Here is a 14,534-nt window from a genome sequence, read left to right on the forward strand (position 1 = left end):
CGACAGGATCACTACTTGGGCAAACATCCACATGCAGAAGAAGGAAGGAATTCTTGATCTGGAGATAGGAGTAATCCTCAGAGAGAGCAGTGAGAGGTGCCGTAAAAAGCCTTGAGAAAGAAAATAAGGGTCGGCTGAATAGAGGGGATGGGGTGTGGTTTCACCTGCCCTTGTTCTAGCCACACCCAGGCTTCACAGGTGATGGGTTGAGAGCAATGAAGATTAAGCCTTTGCATTTTTTTGGGTTTCAGGAAATTCAGAGCACTTTGAGCAGCATTCAAAGGTGGGGTATGAAGGAGGACAGGAAAGAAAACTGCCCAGGGCCTCACATTAAGACTAGAGGCAGCATGTGACTTGTAATGACTGGAGTTTAAGGCAGGATGGCCAGCAGCAGTGATTTCCTTTGCCACGGGTCTGCTGACACAGGCATTCATTGCTTTTGGCTTCCCCAGCTGCTTCAACTCAGGCCTTTGCTGCTCTGTACTTTGGGCTGAGGTGCCACCCACCAGGGCTGTAAACTGTTAGTGACATCTGCAGGTATGGTCTGGAAAGGTAGGAAGGAACCTTGCCTTTGAAAACCTGAGGTCTTTACTTATCAAGTAGGTGCCTTACTCAGTATATGATTTTAAAATTAGTTAGATGCGTCACCAGCAGACCTGATAGGAAAAGCAGCACTGGAGTTCTGACAAGTCATCGCTTCGTTTTTGGTTGTTGTGTATACGCATTTTATTTAAATGTGGTGTTGATGTGGTTTGGCTTGTCAGGGTATTTCAAAATGATTCACAAGTTCTGAACCAGCGCCTTCAAAAGGATCATTCCATTTTCTGATGCCAGGTTCTTCCTCCCTTTCTAATGTGACTGATGTTGCTTGGGTGACAGTTTTAGCTTTTAGCCAAACACAATAGCAATGAATGAGTAAGTCACGGGGACCTGGAGACGTTAACTCTCTAGGTCCCAAACACACAGAGTATGCTCCGTTTAGGTGTTCACAGTTATTCAGTAATCCTCACTGACCTGTTCACTGGACTCCACTTCTCTTGTCTCCCCCCTCTTCCAGTGTTCTCAAGTTTATATAGAATTCACAGTTGGTGCACCCTCCATTTAGCAGTAGAGCTGAAATATTGAGAGGGAAGATAATGTACAAAGATTGCTTTTAGTTGATGGAGGAATCTGTCTCTTCCCCTCCTTTCAGCGAAGTGTCGTTTGCTGCTACCACCCCCGTCCTCCAGAGCAAGTTCTTAGGGCCTCTCCAGCTCTGATCCCACTTGTTTTGTTGTCTTAGGTATCCTGTTGGGAAGCTCTGTTTTTGTCCTTGGAAATTCCAGACTTAATTAAATGTGACTCAACCAATTGAGCCATAGCAATTAGAAAACCTTTCTCTTTAGGACTGAGTGGCTTCTCTATATTTGTTTTCCTACATCCCAGTAACCCTTTAAAAATTCTTCAAAGCAACCAGTTGTAGAGTGAACTAGAGATTGAGGTGCCATGAGGGTATTACTGAAATATGACAACAACCTTATGAGGAAGGTGGTATCGTGATTACCTCTTTTTTTCCACACCAGGAAATGAATGCCCAGACAGGTTAAATTGCTTGCCAGGGTCAGACAGCTGTAAAGTGGTGGAGCCTGGTCTGGAACCCAGATGGTTAGTTCTTTGCCATGAGGAGCTGCCTGGGGCCTTAAGGCTGTTTCCATAGCAATGGAAGAGAACGTTGACTCAGAAGAGCAAGGATGCATATGGTGTACTTTCCCCCTAGATGTTGCACCTGATGCAGGACTTGAGCAATATGGTTTTCCTTCATGTTTTGAATGATAACTTGAGCTACAAGTTGAGATAATTTGTTATGAAGATGTGAGTCTTATTGATAAGCTCTCCGTTTTGGATGTGTAAAGTATGGTGCACCAAAGATGCATACGAGGTTATGTAGCACCTGAGGGCGGCCATAGCTCTCATTACATGTCTGTAAGCCGTATTCGAAAAGCGTAAAAGACTGAGTACAATTTCTGTATTTTCTTGTAGATCTCAAAACATAATTAAGATTCACTTGGGAAGGATAGCAAAATAATTACGCATCCTTAGGTATGAAGTATCATACAATCCAAAACATTTAGGACATTCTTTTTTGTTTTGTTTGTTTAATTTTGTGTTCACTTGATCTTTTGAAGTAAAACCCTCTGTCTTTGACTGTAAAATATACAACCAAGTATGGCCCAGGCCAGGTTTTCTTATACACGTCAGTGCCTTGCCCATTGACAGTGAGGTTATGTTGGGCAACTTTGCAAAACCAAGGATTATTGAAGTACTGACCCAATTTTTCCTGTACAGTGATATCTTAGACTGGGATAATTTTATCTGGCTCTAGCCCTCAAAGAAAAATGGCTCCGATTATGTCATAGAATCATAAAATTTCAGGATTGGAAGAGACATTAAAAAGTAATTTCACCAATCATTCAGTTAGCTTGCAGAATGTCCAGTGATTTTTGCAAGAGCAAATGGTCAAAACTTAGGATTTTTCTTTGGTCCCAGCATTGTGGTTATACATTGACAGTGATATGTAGTAATGATTTAAGAAAATAGCAGTATTCTCTGGAAGCTGGAAATGTACCATTTTAGGAAGAATACTCAAATAGACTCGGAGAAAGGATCCAACTGTTAGGGAAGGGGCTTTGGTGTCAAGAACCCATTCTCTTGTCTTCAGAATATGGCAGATAAAGGGTCCAGAAGAATGTGTCAAACCTAAGATAAGTTCAAAGTGCGGATATTTGCTTCATGGGCAGAATCATAGTTCTGGATCACTTCTGCGAAGTTTGTGGGAAGTAGAATGGTCAGTGGATAGTCAGATAGCTTTTCTCAGTTCTGTGCTTCCATGGATGTGTGGTCCTTGTGGTGGGGCCCCAGTGCCTCCCTACCCTACATCCTGTATTTATCACACTGTCTCCCTCATAGGCCCTATGTGGGGTTGAGTTGAAATGCTTCATAGCTGGGAGGCTGGAAAAGATAGTGGAATAAGACAGGAGAAAGAATACATTTAGAAATGAAAGGAACTGGAAATCTGTTACAGAGCCTAGTGTTTAGGGTGAATTGTGTCCAGTCCATAGGTTATACGGGTGCAGTGGTAAGAGAACCACATGTCACACCTGGATCGAGAAGTTGATTCTCCCTTGAATACACTATTTGGATCGACTCTACCAGGTGTTTCACTGACGTTGCTCTCCATATTGCCTTCAAGTGGCATACAGGTCCTCGAGTTTTCAGCTAACTTCACTTCTGGGAAGCTTCTCTATGTCCCAGGTCTGGAGGAGGTACCCTTCTTCGTGTTCCAGAAGCATTCTCTCTCTCTCTGTCTTGCATTTACCTCACTCTATTGTAATTGCCTGTTCATTTGTGTCCCCCACTAGACTGTAAGCTTGGTGAGGGGGGACTGTGGCCATCTAGTTGGCAGAAACCCAATAAATATTTGTTGAATGAATGGATCAAGGTTCATCCCTTTTTGGGGGACTAATATTGTCTTGATAAATGTCGATGTATGGTTGCTCCTTATTTAAAACAAAATCAGCATGAAGGTGTTAGCTGATAAAAAAGAGGAGGGGAGTGTGGGAGCGAGAAAAATCAATTAGGTAATGATTATAGCTATCTCACATCCTTTCTGGAACAAAGCAGGGCACAAAGAAAGGTAGTGATTATTCATTTTAACAAAAACATTCATGGCAGTGAATTAACCAGACAATTCCCCAGTGCCTTTTAAATGCAAGAAGTCCAACTGTACTTGTCTTATTGCTGAATGTCGAAGAAGGAACGGCTATGCGCGAGTTAAAAAGTGTTGGCAAGCATTAGTTACGTGTGATGGGAAAGCCCAGGAGCGGGATTTTAGAATGGTAAGGAGATAAGCCTAGAGGAGCCCTTAGTTTACAGTTGATCATCCTTGTTTTCATCTAGGAAAACAGGCCCTTGGGTTGCATTATTCTTGTTTATTGGAATGTTTAATTTAGGCTTTAGAAAATAAATTAAAAAATTTAGCAACCATCTCTAAATGAACCAACTGGTGTTTTTTCATTTTGACCTTGGGAACGTGTTTCTGAAATAATCCAATAATATGGTAGCCTACACCAATCAAGAAAATAGAGTAGATTTCAATTGCCTGAGACATGGTTATTAAGTTGGGTCCTTTCACTGCTTTCAAAATCTGTTGGGATCTGAGTAAGAGACACTTAGCATATCATCAAGAATATTCATTTCAGTTCGGCAGTCCAGGGGACACTCGATTGAGTGTAAAATACATGTCTACCCCCAGCAAATACATTACAGCCTAAATATAAGAGGCACATTAACTCCTGATACTTAAAGTATACATTCTGTTAAATCAATATTGTAAACATATTTCATTCCTATTCCTGTGAAATTATAAAGAAAAAGTTTCTTGGAGTTTTAAATTTAGAAAGAAAAAGAGAGCAATAAGGTAAAGACTGTGCCTTTCCCCTTTAGCGCTTAGCTGGAATTTGTCACTGCCCCATCCCACTTATTTTAGTGTCCTTTGTCTATGGCATGCATGTCCTTTTACACTTCCCCATTCTAAATAATCAGACTCTTAGAGTGACTATCTTATGCATTTTATGTTAAAATATGCAATAATAAGCTAAAATAAGTAAAACATTTAAATTTCTACCATGATATACTTTTTACAGAAAAAAAAAGATTTCTGTAAACAGAGCAAGGAAACTATGGGTTAACTAGGGGAAGATACTAAATGTTGCCTCATTCCATTAGAGAAGCACAGCCAGCTGAGTCTGGGTTGCTGTTGGGTGGGGCTATCTCCACAGAGTTGATTGGGAGTCTGGAGTTTTGGGCAGTTTCTGGGTCGTTTGCTAGAAAACACATTCGCTGTGATCTCCCTCACTGCTGTTGCATGTCTCCTTGTATGATTCTGTCACCTGTGTCTGAATCTGCTAACCTGACCTTTGATAGCATTTATTTATTCATCAAAAGCCTACTTTATGCCAGACACCATGTTAAATCTTGGGAATCCAAGGTAAAACAGTACACCCCTTGTTCTTAAGGAACTGACGGATAGTAGGGGAGACAGAAACTTTAACTACAATATATTGTGGTACGTGTGATCAGTGCTATGCGAGAGATGTGCACTGTGTGTTAGGGGAGGGTGTGTAGGGACTGGAGACAGGCGTTCCAGTCAGAGGGCACAGTGAGGGAAAGCAGGGAAGCCGGAGATGGGACCACTATGTGAGGCTCAGCATGGGGAAGAGGGAAGGATGCCTAGTGACAGGAAGGGAGGCTGGAGAGAAGGGCTGGAGCCGTGTCACTGAGAACCTGGTGTGCTGAGCTGTGGAATTTGTGGTAGTCATCGAAAGGCTTTACGCAGAGTGGAATGGTCAGATTTGCGGTTTAGAAAGATGACTGACAGCTGAGGGGTGGATGCAGTAGAAAGGCGCCAGAGTGGGGCATGGAGAGGGGGAGGAGGCTAAAGTGGTAATGAAGTGAGGAAGGGGATGAGCCCCTGAGTGGAGGGCGTGTGGCGGGGAGAGTGTAGGGAGATCAGTGGGCGTGGAGGATGAGAAGATCCTGGCAGGTGTGGATCTGAGGCACCTGGTTTCACAGAGCATGTCAAAAGCCTTCTGACTTTCTGGGGTCAGCGTCATCCTCTTCTCATTGAGTGAAATGTCCTGGAGACTTCCAAGTCAGGTGTCCTCCATGTGTACACACACTAGCAAGTGCCTTCTTTCCTGTCAGAAGCCCCTGCAGAATACCCAGCCCCAGGTGTGTCTGGTGTGTGAAGTCTAGGGACGAAATCTCAGTTTAGACTCACCATGAAAGAGGCAGCAAGCACTGCTTGGTTCTCAGATTCCAGAGAACTTTGAAGAGCTGGTGGTTTCTTTTCTTTTCTTTTTAAGTCTTCTGTTTCTCTACAAACTAAACAAATTGAATCTGTAGGCTGCGGAGAGAGAATAAATATGGAGCCCGCAGGACTATGATTACAGAGTTGTATTTTAGACAACAGCAGTTAAACTTATAATTGTGTTGTCAGGGACAGAAGAAATTTTATGGTTAGGTGTTCTGGTCTTTTTGCCTCTCCCTACTCAATGTCTTTAAACCCTCCCTGACACTATTTATCCTGGCTGCTGGCATCACTGTTCTTGGAGCCGCACTCTGATTGCTAACTCCACTTGTATAGAAGAAAAAATTTGGTAAGATCTAATGCTTCCCTAGTTTACCGTTACCCACAATCTCAGTCTTTCTTACACACACACACACACACACACACACACCCTAAATTAAAATGTCTTTCCACATTTTATCTTTTAGGATTTGGTGCAATGTTGTAATGTCACTCCATGGCCTCTATATAATGGATCAAAGCCTGACTTTGTTATGTTTTGCTTGGTTTCCCTTAATTGTGTTATTATTACGAATGGTTAACTTTCCTCTGTTTAGCAGCCATCTTCGGTTTTAAAAAATGCAAACAGAGGAAGGAATACAGGTAGGACACGCTTACAGCGTCGGGTAGGAGACACTGCCTCGGAGGAAGCTCCGTTAGTCTTGTGCAGAGAGAGTCGTGTTATATACCACTCATCCTTTTGGCTTAACGTTGTAGAAGTACCTGTGGCTTTTCACTAATGTGCCTGTGTATTGTGTCCCCGTGATTGGGGGTTCTGCCTGGCCTGCTTCCTCAAAGCCATCTTCTCCTTTATGTCATGCAGTGTGTGACTTCTAAGGGTAATAATGGCGACGGTTGGGGGTGGGATGGTGTGTTGATGGTGGTTCTATCTTTTTTTTCACCCTGAGAGACTCATTACCCTACATTTGCTAGCATTTAATTGCTTGTGCCATCTGTGGTCCATTCATTTGAATTCGTTTCCACACAGTTAATCTTCTCCTGTGTAAACTCCTCCAGACGTTTTCTGTTTGTTTGCTCTTTTCAGCAAAGAACCGAGCAATTCAACTTTTTCCTGTATTTCGTTTCCTGCTGATTTAAATACCCATTTTCATCTTCTATAGAAGTGAAGCCAAAGCTGAGTCCTTCCAGTTTCATAATTCTAAAGATAATTTAAAGACCAAAAACAAACCTTTTCTGCTAATAGTAGGATGTCTTTGGTCAGTAATATCAGCTGAGGCCCCTTGCAGCGCTCTTGCTAGCACCTCTTCTGTGTTCTATGCCATTTTCATTCCCGTAACTTCTGTCACTGCCAGTGACGGAGCTAGAATCTGTGGATAATTTTTACCTAACAAAAGAAAATTTAATGGATATAGGTAAAAATAATTGAAACTGGATTAGACATTGGCTGAAAATAAAAGGCTTTATAGTCATGCCTTTCCCATTAAAATTGCAACACTTGAGAATTTTTTTATTGAGATAACTGATACTCCTAAATAGAAAGTTCAGGAAATCATTTGGTTAGTTTGTGAAGCATAGGGAAAACATTTGCTATTTTCTATCCAAATGTTGACTCCTCCTAATGACACGACACAATGAGCATATCTATTTTAAAAATGACTTAACTAAGTCTTAACGGGGCCCAGAGCCATCAGGGCCTGGCTGGAGAATTAGCGCACGGTTGTTTCTCCTCAGTTAGAGCCTTCACAGGAGCTGGCAACTCCTGGTTGCTCTTCCTTTTCGGGGGTATTTCCAGCAGGAGCTCAGGACGTGGGGGGCGACCTAGTGCACTGGTCCATCGCCTGCGCTTTGGAGCCAGACAGGCCTGAATTCACAACTTACTCTGCAATATGTGAGCTGTGTGGGCTTGAGCTGTGAAGTTACTTAACCTCTCTAAGTGTGAGTTCTTCACCCGTAAAGGAGGTGAAGGAGTTATGTGTGTAAGGTGCTTGGCACAGTGCCCAGGGTGTGGTACGCATGCTCTCGCTGAGTGGTGGCTCTCATCAGGACCCCACTGTCTGGCCCTCCGTTAAACCCTGCTGTGGAACCTTGCAGAAGCATGGGGGCCTTCCCTGCACGTGCCCCCTGAAGCTTGGGGTTGTATGTAAACCAGATTGCTTGATTAAGAAACAGCGTTAGCAAGGCTTTAAGGCATGTTCCTGCGTCACTTTCTCATTTAGCACATCTGGGAGGAAGGGCCATGGCGGGGTTTAGTAGTCCTTGTTTATTAGGAGTAATATCCATTGTTGTGTTCTTTCTGTCTGGCTGCCTGTACAGTGGAAGAGAATTATTGCTTGGGCTCCAATATTTTGCATTTCAAATTCCTTCAGTTTCCTATATAGTCAATTTGTTGGTGTTTCTTTTTTTTTTTTTTTAAAGATTTTATTTTTTTTTTCCTTTTTCTCCCCAAAGCCCCCCGGTACATAGTTGTATATTCTTCGTTGTGGGTCCTTTCTAGTTGTGGCATGTGGGACGCTGCCTCAGCGTGGCTTGATGAGCAGTGCCATGTCCGCGCCCAGGATTCGAACCAATGAAACACTGGGCCACCTGCAGCGGAGCGCGCGAACCTAACCACTCGGCCACGGGGCCAGCCCCTGTTGGTGTTTCATTTTTATGCTTCAAAAAATATTTTATCAATGGGCTATATTCTATCTTCTATATTTTCTATTTCTGACTGAAAAATGGGAGGGTAGGAAACAGTTTTTCTAAAAATTGCTTGGTAAGCGTTACACTGATCCTTCTTCATGGGCCATAATTTAGGATGTTAGCAAATTGTGCTTGCGCCATAAATGTCAATTTCTGGATGAAACCATATAAGTTAAATTAAAGATAAAATTTCTCCCTATGCTGCATGTTGGTTAGTTAATGCAATACTTGAGCTCCAAACAAGGAATGCGCTGAATTGCTCCTGAGGTTGTGACGTTTGGAATGTCATGTGGCTTTTAAAATCATCAGTTTCCTCACCTGTGAAATGGGGATAATACCTGCTTTTCCTCCTGCCTTTGGGTTTTGTGAGGATCGTATGAGTTAATGTATATACAAATACTTTTTAATACGTAAATTATTATACTAATATAAAAATATTCTTATCGTTGTTATTTAACCTAAAGGCTTTTTTTCTTTTTCCTTCTCTCTCCTCACCACCTCAGTGCTTGTTGGGCCTATGGTCTGTTTGTTAGTCCTGCCTTTCTTCCCTCATCCCAGAGGGAATCTTCTCTACATTTTTTTCTTTGCACTTGCTGATTACTTAACTATAGCTTCATGTTCATCAAGGAGTAGTGTTTCCTCTGCCACCGCCAGTGTCACTACTGGTATTCCAGGTGCACTGAGAATGCAAACAGGCTTCTCTCTCTAGATTGGAGGTGGGAAAAATTATCCCATGCTTACAGGATTCTAAAGACAGATGCAGTGAATATCTTGCATGTGAAAGCTTTCTACTTTCTCTTTCTTTTCTTATTCTTTCCAATATATTGTTTTTTAATTTAGGTAATGGCTACTAATTCTCTTTGATTCTCCCTTTCTTTCTGGTACTTTTAATTTGTTGCAGAGAAAGGTGGTAAAGTTAATGCAGCAAGGAATGGAAAGTGCTCCCAGCCTTCCAGAGCTGCTGGGGAAATCAAAGCTTGGTTGGAGGCCAAATCCTGATGTGGGACTTGAACTCATGACCTAATGCCAGAGGCAAGAATGTCACCAACCGACCCACACTGACCCTCATAAGATGTAGACGTTTAAAATACTTCCTTTGAGTAGTCCTATTGTTGCTTTCTGTGTTTTCTTCTCTCTTTCAGCCCTTTCTTACAGCATTCCTCGCTTTCCTGTTAGGAATACAATTTCGTGTTAAGACCTATTTTTCTCACCGTCTTTCCATTTCCTTATTATAGTTGCTTCCTTCTTGCTTTCCATTTCTCCATTGTGAGTTCCTTTTTTTGTTCCTGTTCCTTCCTGTCCTTCTTCTGGATTAAAAATAGTCTCCAGGGTCTCTGGCTGTGTGCCCACGAATCTGACCTTCCTTCTATTCATATAGTGTCCCCCCTGAGCATCTTAAGATCTTTTCCTACTCAAGATCCTTGAACCCCTGCATCCATTCCCTGTTATTTGTGCCTCTTCTTTCAGTATAAGCTGACTTACTGGGCTCATGACCCTTGTACTCGGAGCTGGAAGTGAAAATTGAATCTCTTGTACAAAGATGCTGAATAAGTGATTTGCTCACGTTAAGTGTTACCAGCAAACACTGAATTTTCTCTGCATCTGCTGACTCTGTGTGTGGTGCTAAAGGCGAAATGGCTCTTATACACTGACTCAGGCGCGTGTTTAACATGCATCTATGTGCACAGCCATGATGCCATGATCCACTGAGCCCCAGGAGCCGGCTTTCAGCCATTGTGCTGCTCGGGGTCTCCCGGAAGGATCTGCTGCCGTTTTGCCCCCACAGAAGTGTTTCTCAGGGAGCTGAAGTTGATTAAAGTGTTTCTTCATGAACGTTCTTTGGTTAGAATTGGAGGATTATGATATTCTTTACAAAAATGACTTTTCTATCCAATGTTGACCTAGACAATCCACAAAAGAGTGTCTGCTTGAGGGATAAAGGCTCGTAAAACTTTAGATGACTGGCCCTGGAAAGTGCTGATGGCAGCAGCTCTGATTTCAGCCCCCAGCCCTAACCTGAACTCCCTGTTATGCTAACAGAGCAGCAGGGTTGCTGGCACTCTTTTAGGTGGCAGAAGGAGGTTTAAAAGATTTCCCTCCAGCTCCCTATGGTTATGTCTCCATGAAAAGAACTAGCGCTGTTCTTAGTTGAGAATCTAGAGTTGTAGATTTCATTATCCCTAGTGAAGTCCATGTATCTATGCAGCTCTCTCTTCCTCTGTCACTGCTTGTGCCATGGTGTCACCTGCAGTGCTTTCTGCTCACTGATTGACTGATGAACTCCTCCCTACCTTTCACATCCCAGCTCAAGTGGCATCTTTACTCTTCTGCTTTTCCTGATCCCCTTTCTGGAATAATTACCCTTTTATCTGAGTCTCCTTAGCACTTTACCAAAAGCTCTATTATAGTACTTATCGCAGCGTAACGTGTTTTTTTTTTTTAATGTTTCTCTTTGCCGTGTTCATTTGAGTGCCTCGAGGGCAGGGACCATATTTAATCAATCTTTGTATTCCTATCATCTGGGACCGTGTCTCAGCCATAGTCAGTTGTAAGCATCTCATAAATTGGCTTTATCTCTGTTATAAAACATATATCTTAAGAACATTTTTTTTGGCCATTTGGTAATGTTGTAAATCTCCTTTTTTTTTTTAAAAAAAGAAAATACTGAACAAGTAAGCTAGATTTAAATTATATTTTATACTTCAATTAATGACAATTAAAAAAGGAGAATGCTGCCTTTGCCTCATTTTTGTCATCATCACTTGATCTACACGTTTCCTGATCTTATGAAAATTGACTTATCTATGATGGTGACCTCTATAGATGAGATGACATGGTGTTCACAGTTAATCCATAAGCTTCTTAGTGATGTGTCGGTTTGAGTCATGGGTCAAGGATAGACCTCTGGAACCCAGTTTCTGCTTTGGATTCCAAAGTTACTTTACTTAGGGTTTTCACATATCTTATTATATCCTATATCTGAGGGCTACAATTTGCTTCAAGCTTGTGTTAACCCAGTATCAAGCCAATTGGCTTTGCTTTGTATAACACATTTTTGTAAAGGGACCTGACACCCTCCATACACATAACCACTAAGGTTATGCAGAGAATAATGAAGCTTCTTCTCTGAGATTTTTGTGATGGGCTTGTTGTGTGGGGTACTTTTTTAGGGGTGTGCGCCTCTTCCCAGGGTCCACTGGCAAAAGAGGACTTAAAAATGAGTGACATAAATCATATGTTATTGTCTGACATAGTATTATCTGTATGCTTTTCAGTTTTCTTTAGTAAAACTCAACTCCCTTTGTTCTCTTACCCTCCCAAACTTTCCTCCGCTTTGTGGTCTGACGTTTTTAACCCTTAAATTTCTGCTTCAGGCAGAACGGAAAGCCAATGCTGGAAGTTTTCAGAATTCTAGCTGTTGTTAGGTGTTTTCATTCAGATTGTCCCTGTAATCAGCTCTGTCAAAATCAAGTTTCCTGACAGTTGCTGCTCCTCCTTGCCTTTTGTCAGAGCACACTTTCCTTATCTTTTGCTTTGTGTAGGGATTCAATGGCATCTATGTTTGCTTTGGAAAAGAAGGAAGAACAGTTTTTAAGCAACGTTATTCTTAAATGAGTGATGCAACAATATTATGCATATTTTTTTAAAACAGAAGAAAAAAATCACCCATAATCCTCCTGGCATAACACAGCTCTTTAAAACTTTTTATCTTCCAGTCTTTGTTCAGAGGCGCACATTTTAACACAGTTGCAGTCAGGCTATTTATTCAGTTTTGTAATCAGCAAGATATATCTTTCAGAATAACTTCTCGAAGTTACTTTCTAGTTTGAATCTTTTGTGACATTTGTTACTTTTCTGTCGTCACAGACAAAAGAATGGGTTTGGACTTTGTGTTTGAAGAGTTTCAAGGTGACAATGCTTATTATGGGTTGACAAGCCTCATCTCTGTCCTTCTGCTTGTGAAATCTCCCACCGCTTATCAGGGCTGTGGAGCTCTGAGGAGCCTGACAGTACAATATGGGAGGAGGGCACGTGAGTGAATGTGAATGGCTCCCCCTCCTTCACTGCCGGACACCGTTGTGGGTCCTGCTGCTCTGGGGGACGTGGGACCACAAGTCTCTGGGGTTGCACTGTTCAGCGTGGTAGCTACTAGCCACCTGTGCCCGTCAGGCACTTGACATGTGGCTAGTCCGAATGGAAACGTTCTGTGCATGTAAAATCCATGCCAGATTTTGAAGACTTAGCATGAAGAAAATAACATAAAATAGCTCAGTGATTTTCTATAATGATCACATGTTAAAATGATAATATTTTGATATAATGGGTTAAAATATATTGTTAAAATTAATTTCGCCTGTTTCTTTTTATTTTTTTTTAAAATGTGGCTATTAACAAATTTAAAATTACGGGGGCCAGCCCCACTGGCCTAGTGGTTAAGTTTGGTGCGCTCTGCTTCAGCAGCCTGGGTTCACTTCCTGGGCGTGGATCTACACCACTCTTCTGTCAGTGGCCATGCCGTGGTGGCAGCTCACATACAAAAAGAGGAAGATTGACAACAGATGTTAGCTCAGGGTGAATCTTCCTCAGCTAAATAAATAAATAAATAAAATAAAAGTACATATTGTGGCTGGCATTATGTTTCTATTGGGCATTGTTGCTCTAGGGCCTTGCATTTCAAAATGCCGGATATAATTTATTGTTAGGTTCTGAAATCAGTTTATTGGATCAAAAATCGCTATTTTAACATTGGAATGGAAAGGAATACAAAATATCAGACTAGCACTATTGTGAACATTTTTGTTTTAAATATGTACGTGTGTGTACTGAGTCATGTGTAAAATGTATCTTTTCTTTTTGCCGTGAATCCTAGTTAAAAAGTTTGAAAATCACTGTTCTAGGTTCAGCTTAATCTAAAGCACTGCCAGAAGGCCTGGGCTGCTCTGTCAGAGGGCAGGTTGGTGCTAGGAACACCATAGAGATTTTAGGTCTGGTTGGTGGAAGCACTTCTGGAACTCTTCAAGTAAACTAGACTCTGCATGGAAGCAAACCTGAGCATCGGTGCTGATCCTAAAAGCAGCAGCTGCTCAGAAGACTCCCAGAGTGAAGGGTGTAAGGATGGCAGCAGATCTGTCAACAGGACACTGTGGTCAGCACTCAAGTGCCCCTTGAGTCCAGGAGTGACTTTTGTCTGATTAGTTGCTTCTTCAAGACTTCGTCAGAATTCATGGGCGGTGATACTTTCTAAGAAGCAGGATGGTTTCTTAATGACCTTGGAGTCAAACTGGGTGGGACAAGGGTTCCCTTTGACCCTTAAGATCCTCCACCCACGTGTCCTGCTGAAATCAGCACAGGCTGTATCTAATCTAGAATCACACCAGTTCTCTTCCCTCCTGACAGAAGACGTGACCTGACAGCACGCAAGACACCGGGGCAGTCACAGGGCAATGCCTGTGGCTGGGTTCTAAATAAAGGACACTTGAAGCCACAGAGAGAGGGCTAGAAAGGCTCCCAAAATGAAGTTTATGGCGTTGCATAGGCCTTGTATTTATTCTGACAGTTGTAAAAATTCTTTTGGGCTGACCCATTTTTCCTTTCTTAATTAAAAAAAAAAAAAACAATTTGGCAGGCAAGAGTAAGAAATGTAAAACATGTGACTAATGCTTCAGCTTTTTCTCCTGGAGCCAGATTCTTTAAAATTATACCTTAGACGTGCTTGATGTTTTAAAAACAATTGCCCACAAAAGCCACCAAACATTTATTTCTGAAACTTGTAGACTTAGATGGCATTCATTTTCAGGAAAGAGTCCAAAAGCACAATATTTCAGAGTTATTGAACCGAAATCTTCTTTGGAGATTTTGCCCTGGTGAATTAGATTACCCTAGGAACTGGCAGAGGGCCAGGCAGCCTTTTGCCTCTATTTTGCTTGAGTATTTCCAGTCCTGTTGGTAGTCACCCAGAATTTTTGAGGGAGTTAGACTAAATGATCTTCAGCATTGCTTGTAG

The 14,534-nt window shown here is 42.0% G+C and overlaps 1 protein-coding gene across 3 annotated transcripts in view; it reads left to right on the forward strand.

Annotated features, from left to right (window-relative positions):
• RGL1 (ral guanine nucleotide dissociation stimulator like 1) overlaps positions 1 to 14,534 on the forward strand; it is a 239,652-nt gene that overhangs the window by 124,153 nt on the left and 100,965 nt on the right. The gene's annotated exons all lie outside the window — the stretch shown is intronic.

This window comes from Equus caballus, chromosome 5, assembly GCF_041296265.1.
Source record: "Equus caballus isolate H_3958 breed thoroughbred chromosome 5, TB-T2T, whole genome shotgun sequence".
NCBI classification, from domain to species: Eukaryota; Metazoa; Chordata; class Mammalia; order Perissodactyla; family Equidae; genus Equus; species Equus caballus.